The sequence below is a fragment of the Lynx canadensis genome, chromosome B4 (assembly GCF_007474595.2).
Source record: "Lynx canadensis isolate LIC74 chromosome B4, mLynCan4.pri.v2, whole genome shotgun sequence".
Classification (NCBI taxonomy): Eukaryota; Metazoa; Chordata; class Mammalia; order Carnivora; family Felidae; genus Lynx; species Lynx canadensis.
Window position 1 is genome coordinate 97094661 of NC_044309.1, and position 7865 is coordinate 97102525.

Sequence of the window (7865 nt, forward strand, 5' to 3'; positions counted from 1 at the left end):
TGCTCCCTCAGGTTAGAGAAGCACTGCCACACATTGTTTGTCTCCCTCCATTCATCCCCATCAGATTTTTTTTCTATTAGTTCCAATTCCACAGGCACGTGGCCTTAGATTTATATGGTTACAACTAGATAATCTAATAAATGACAGCAATATTGTATATCAATTGGGAATAATGTATTTATGAGAGAAGAAGAGCAACGGACTTCTTTTCTTGCAATCAATGTGATTTTTTCCCCCTGATTGGGTTAAACAATGACAAGAGGTACTCTATTTCTTGTCATTGTTTAACCCAACTGAAAAAAAATATTCAAATTAGCTAACAGGTGAAAATATCTTTTGTACAGCTGTTTAACCTTTACCAAGAAGCTGTGTACTCTATCTAGTGGCAGGGGAGTTCCACATTCATACATTTTGATAAGAGTGGATAAAACAGTGCATTGTTACCATGACAACAAAGATATTGAGATATTTTCCCTGCTTTAGTACAGTATCTTTCTTTTTTCTTTTCCTTCCTTTCTTCTTCTGCTGCTGCTTCTGCTTTTTTTTTCTTGTTCTTGTTGTTCTTCTTTTCTTCTTTCTTTTTCCTTGTGTTCTTTATAGCTGTTAGATGAAGATTTCTGGTGAATTTTCTTGCATTTATTTATATTTATTTTTTCTTTCTTAAAACAATATAATATTTAACCTACCTTCAAAAATAAGCAGATTTATTTCTTTATGTGCTCGGCCATTTTAGAAATTGAGAACCTGACTCAATGAATTATCAGTATTTTCCCAGTAAGTGTTGGAGCGAGGATTAGAATCAATCCTGGCTTCTAGCCCTTGTGCTGCCTCTGATTGGGTGCACAACTTATTTGAACCACTTGTTAGTGGTGGGATTCAGTTTTTCATTCATAAAGTCAGGAGCTTTAGTAGGAAGGTGCTCTCAATGTGGCTTCTAGATCAATAGTCTTGGTTTGTCATGAATATGAATCTCCTCTTAAGTGAAAATATCATCCTTTACACTACAAATGGTTTCTTTGTACCTTACACATTTTTTTTATCAGTAACATTTTTTTTTCAACTTGTATGGACTGGACTAAAGACTGGCAATCATGATATACCTGATATATAGCATGTGGTGTTTTGTTCAGTACTTTAAACAGTTCCTTGGATGCTCTGATATTAAAGGCTTAGATCAGGTGTACAGAAAGTGAAAGAAGCTTCTACAAAGCAATTTCACTTTTACAACACCTACTCCCCAAAATATGTGTATTTCAGATAATCATACAATCTAAAACATGTGAAGAAACAAAACACATAAGTCACACTCAGTGCAATATGAGGATGGGGTATCTAAACTTGAAGGAGAAATGCCGCTAAGGCAAATATATCAGTTAAACAGTTTATAGTAGGTTGAATAAGGGCCACCCAAAAATGTCAAGTTCTAATATCTGGAGCTTGTAAATGTTACATTATTTGGAAAAAGAAACTTTGTGGATACAGTTAAATTATGGATTCTGAGATGAGGACATTACCCTAGATTACCTGGGTGAGCTCCAATTGTCATCACATGTATCTTATAAGAGAGAGGCAAAGGAAAATAAGAGAGGAGAAAGGAGTGTGAGCATGCAGGCAAAGGCAGGAGTGATGTGGCCACAAGCCCAAGAATGTCAGAAGCTAAAAGAGGAAATGAGTGGATTCTCTGTTAGAACGATCAGAGAGAGTACAGCCCTGCTGAATTTTAGACTTGGAGCTTCTAGAACTGTGAGAAAACAAATATCTTTTGTTGTATGCCACCAGTTTGTGAAGGTTTCGTACCATAGTCTCAGGAAATTAATGCTTGGTACATTGTTAGAAAGAAATCTTTTATAAAAGTAAATCTGCCACCTCCCAAAGAAAAACAAAAGGAAGTGGAAAATAATTCAAGTCAAAAAAAACAGCAAGTAATCACTGAATCTGAAGCGTACTAGTTAAAATAGTAATTTCAACTCTCCAATATCGTCTGCTACCTCAGAATTTCATGGAATAGAAGACAAGAGGACTAGTAGGAAATCAGGACCCAGTTTGAAATTGCATACCTCTTGGACTTGTTCCCAAATCAGAGTAGAAGTAGATATGGACAAGTTCTGGTAAAAGGACTCTCCCATAAAGGGAACATGTTCTTCTAATTAGCAGCAATGAGAATGTGGAAATTCTCCATTCCAGGTCTGTTTCCTATAGAATTCTCATTCTGTCTTACTACACAGAACTCCACAAACTCTTTATGAGAATGATCGCATTTTAATCATGTATTCATTGCTTATAACACAGCTAGCACATGGTTAATCTGTCTTCTCATTAAATCTTCTCAACAACCTTGTGAAGGAAGTTTGTTTTGTGAAATTTGCTTAGAAAATGAAAAAAAAATATATCTAAAGCTTTTAAATTACTTGTCTCAAATCACACAACAGTTAAGGTGTGAAACCATATTTCAAATCTAGTAGTTAAGATCCCATAATACACTTTCTTAATGACTGTGTTGCATAGAAAATACCTGACGGTAGAAGGTTTACAATATCCTTTCTTTATTGGACCAAGACTGATCTGGCCTTCAAAACTCTGGAGGGGCACCTGGGTGGCTCAGTCGGTTAAGCATCCTACTTTGGCTCAGGTCATGATATTTGGGTTCATGGGTTTGAGCCCCATGTTTGGCTCTGTGCTAACAGCTCAGAGCCTGGAGCCTGCTTGGGTCTGTTTCCCTCTGTCTCTATTCCTCCCCCACTCACACTCTTTCTCTCTCTCAAAAAATAAACGTCAAAAAAAAATTAAAATTCAAAACTCTGAAAAACTGTTTTGACATACTCCATGGGCACTTCTGAACTGATATTGCCCATTGATATATGTATGACTAAAGAATATGAAACAGATTCGCCCTATTTGATTTTTAACTGGAGACTTGTACTATCTTTTCCTCTCCATCTCTTTGTGGAGAATTACTGCATCACCCATTTCACAAATAGTAAGCATTTTTGGTTACAGTGTGGAGAATCTTACTAGTGTAACAAGCATTTTTAGATATGAATATGACAGTAGAGATACAGAGTTCAGTTTGTTGACCTTGACACATTCTTTTGGCTTATTTTCAACTGTTTGACATCTGAATCAAGTTGTTGTTTTCTTACATGGTTTCTGACTTCTGGAAATTGAGAAAAAATAATGAACCTTTTTCTAGCTGAAACCCGGATATAACCCAAAGGTCGAGTAACAAAGCTTCTTTAATGGATACATCTAAGATGTTGGGTAATGACTGGATCTTTCATGAATTTCACACCCTGAATTTTTAGGTTGCCATTCTTTAAAGGGACCAATTTAAATCCTCCAACAAAATCATTCTTCAAGCTTTGCCTTGAACCGATTTTATTTATTCTGAGATTCATTTCCTTTTAGGTGTCTTAGTCTAATCCTTCCTTTCCTTCATCCCTAAGCCTATTTATCCTAGGTTTACTATATATTCCATATAGTAATATACAATAAATGAATATATCCAAATTTTAATATAAATATTAAAATAAAGTAGTATATTTTATATATTATTGTGTCTATTCATCACTTATTATAACCAATAGGGCCATTTAAAAATATGACTATGCTTACATAGAAATATCATTTACCTATCTATATAAGTGTTATTACAATTATAATACACATATATCTAAAATGACACTTTGACCCTGTTGTGTTATGGAACCTAGCATGCCACTGTAAAAGCTTAAGTATGCATGACCAATGGCTTCTTAGTTGCCATCTGTCAAATAGACATTTTCCTTTAATATCTTTCTGGGATCCTTCTAAGGGCAATGTTGTTTCACATATTATACACATCAAGCCTAACCTTTGCCAGACTTCTGTTCCAGCTGCTACTCTTGCTCTCCATCTTAGCCTTTGTCTTCTCTTGTTCTGTCTGCCCACATTGATGTCACCTACACCACTCTGCTCCTACCAACCTTTGTCTGAGCTGTCTACAAAACAGCATTGTGAGTCTCTGTAATGTCCTGGCTGAGAAGACCCTGCTGAAATTATACATGAGTCTCTGGAATACCCTTGCTGAGAAGACTCCACTACCCATCTTTTTGGGGGGAAATTATTATTCATTACAGGCTGTCTTTGGTAGTACAAACTACACAAAAAGAAATCAAAATCACCAAGTTACATTTTCTATTGAAGATATCTTATAAAAACATAATACATCTAGTTTCTAATCCTGGATCTGCTCTTACTATAGATATTTCTTTGAACAAGTCACTTAATCTCTCTAAGTCTCAGTTTTTGATTCCACAAAATGAAGATATTAGCCTTGTTTATTTCACATGGTTGTTGTGAGGATAAAATGGGAAAAATATTTATGAGAGGAAATTGCAAACTGTGGAAAAAAGGATACACTTTTGAAGATTTATTATAGAATCAAAACTTCTTGCCTCTTGTAATTCTACAATGGTAAGTTTCTTTTTATCCTTATTAAATTTCAATTTAAATGTTACACTTTATAGTATATTGAGCCAATTAGCATGTCGGTAGTAATATATTTTATGTTGTGAATAATTATTCACTCCTTTAATAAACATTAGCATGTACTATGTAATAGGTATAGTAAGATAAATGAGTTTATACTCTTTAAGGATCTTAAGTTCCAATGGAGTATAAAATTAGAAAAGACCAATAACAGCAATGCAAGTTGAGACATTCAATGACAGACCTAAATGTAGGATGCTTTTATTTTTTTTTAATTTTTTTAAACATTTATTTATTTTTGAGACAGAGAGAGAGCATGAACGGGGGAGGGTCAGAGAGAGAGGGAGACACAGAATCTGAAACAGGCTCCAGGCTCTGAGCTGTCAGCACAGAGCCCAATGCAGGGCTCGAACTCACGGACCGCGAGATCATGACCTGAGCTGAAGTTGGCCACTTAACCGACTGAGCCACCCAGGTGCCCCTATAGGATGCTTTTAAAATACAAAGATTTTAGAGGCATTTTGATATTTTGAAGAAAGTTACACAGATCCCCAAGAGAAGAAAGAGATCTGTTAGTTATATTCCGGTCCAAGTAACTTGAATATAAATATATCTAACAAAAACAAAAACAAAACAAAACAAAAAAACAGGAAATTTCATTGTGTTACATAATTGAATGTTCCAGTGATGAATTTGTTTCAGTCATGACTGGGAGTAGGAACTGAAAAATTACTATCAATACTATCTATCTCTGCTGTTTTCTTTTGCATTGATTTTATTCTTTGTTTAGATTTCCCTCTGTGGTATGTAAAGTGGCTACCAGTGGTTGTAGGCCTATATCGTGATTATAGCTGAAGGTACTAGAAAAGGGAACACTTTCTTCTAATGAGCTCCAGCAAAGACTTGGAGAGGACCTGCTATTGCTTTAGTTTGGATCACATGTCCAACCAGGAATGATTACTGTAGACAAAGGCATGGGTTCTCTGACTATCCAGCCTGAGTTCTATGCCCATTCTAAGGTGGTTGATCAGAGTTGGATTAAGGAGAGCTTCTTCAAGTAAAAAAGGATTAATAAGTACAAGGAATTTTATGTGTGTATTTATGCATGTAGGTATGTAATTGTTTGCTTAATGTGTCACCCCTCTAGACAATAAACAACTCTGGCCAGGGAGTTTGGTCATTTCATTTATCATTGCCGACTCAAGTGTTTCACAATGCCTGATACACAGGAAAGGCTTGCTAAATATTTGGTTAATTAATGAAGTAAAGGCAAAGATCCACATAATATGAAGGAAGGAATTGAAGAATAAATCAAGAATAAATTTATTATACATTTACCCATAATTTTCTTTATATTCTATATCCAAACTTAGAAGTTCTTTTGAAATATTTCATTAAAGACTCCACTGATGTCAATAATTAATATTTTCACTTTAATTTATAATTATGTTTATGTTTTAGCAGCAGTTAGTTTAACAAGTTAAAAATTCTTAAAGACATGGAACTCCATGTGTCCATCTCTTCAACCAAGGCAGTTTAACTAGCTTGATTGAGTGTCTGACTTCAGCTCAGGTCATGATCTCATGATTCATGTGTTCGAACCCCATGCTGGGCTCACTGCTGTCAGCACTGGGCCCACCTCAGATCCTCTGCCCCCCTCTCTCTTTGCCCCTCTACTCTCTCTCTCTCTCTCTCAAAAATAAATAAACATTTAAACTTATTTAAAAAAATCATATATTTTTGCTTCAGGATTTTATAGGCAAGAGTGATTTAATATTTATTCATTATGTATGTACTAGATATTAAGTGGAAAACAAAGGAAAATTCCATTTGGCCCTCATCATGAGTGGATTCCAGATGGGCAGGAAAAAATTATTTCCAGTCAAATAGGACAAAGGAAATCGAATAGAAAGAGAAGTGTGGGCTCATTGTAATAGTTCTCCAAATGCTTACCTTCAAGGAAGCATGCAAAATTCAGATAATGCTCCTTAGAATCAGTATCTATGTTATGTTGTGAAGACTTAGAGTTGAGAACACTGTAGCTCTTTCTTGGTGATTCATTATACTGAAGGTAGTGTGTGTCACAAATGAAGTCTTCCTACAGTAAAAGAAACTGGTGGTAGAAATAAAATATTTGGGGCGCCTGGGTGGCGCAGTCGGTTAAGCGTCCGACTTCAGCCAGGTCACGATCTCGCGGTCTGTGAGTTTGAGCCCCGCGTCAGGCTCTGGGCTGATGGCTCAGAGCCTGGAGCCTGTTTCCGATTCTGTGTCTCCCTCTCTCTCTGCCCCTCCCCCGTTCATGCTCTGTCTCTCTCTGTCCCAAAAATAAATAAACGTTGAAAAAAAAAAAAGAAATAAAATATTTGTGTAAAGATTACACAGCTCTGCAAGTTGAGGTTTGCAGCTCAATTCTAGAACAAGCTGGAAATTGAAGTAGGAGTCAAAAAGCTGAGTCTAGCCTTTCAAAATTAATGGCCACACAGTCCGGGATAGATATTAAAGTTGTACATTAGCATTGATTTATAAACAAATAATTCTATTTGCCACCAATGTATACACCATAGCCAGTGCATGAAGCACCAAAACAATTCCAGGTTGTATTAACCCACATGGAGCTATGCTAGGCTGTCCTCATATTTTAATATTAGATTTTGAAAAAAAGTAAGAAGAGGTCAGGCCTGGAAAATAATTGAAAAAAAATAGGTTAGATACCTCTATAAAAACAACAAAAATTGTGTTCATCTGTTGTCATGGTGGATGTGAGGGATCTCTACAGCCTAGAATATCTTCTAGAGATTTTTTTTAATGTCTGAATGTTTACTACTGTGATGCCAACTCAGTCAAGAGTTTTCTTCCTGTTAATTGACATATACAATTTACAGTTCCCCTGTTATGAGATCCAGGGAGAGGTGTAAAAAAACAGCAAGAGGGATGAGATGGAGTGGCCAATGACGTGAGAAGAGAGGCAGAAGTATTGTGTACTAATGGCCAAGCAAAAAATGTCCATCAAGAATGAGAGGATGATCAAATGTCATCAAATCCTGATAATAAATCAACAGAGAACTAGCAATTGTTCATTGAATTTAGAAACCCAGAAATCATTAGCTCTGTTATTGATAAGAGCACTTCTGTTGAAGTTAAAGCATGAACACTTGGTGGAAGTGAGTTTAAGAGAAAATAGGAAAATATAATTAGAAGTAGTGAAGATAGACAATTCAAGATACAAAGCAATTGGGCAGTGCCTGGCAGGAAACTGGATTCAAGAAAAGTTATTTGTTTGCTTATTTTTATGGAAGAATAAAATAATATTTTCATGCTGTTAGAAACAATCCAGGAGAGAGTATATGGCCAGAAGGAAGAATTGCTAGAGCAAAATGGTTGAAAAGTAAGAGGAGATA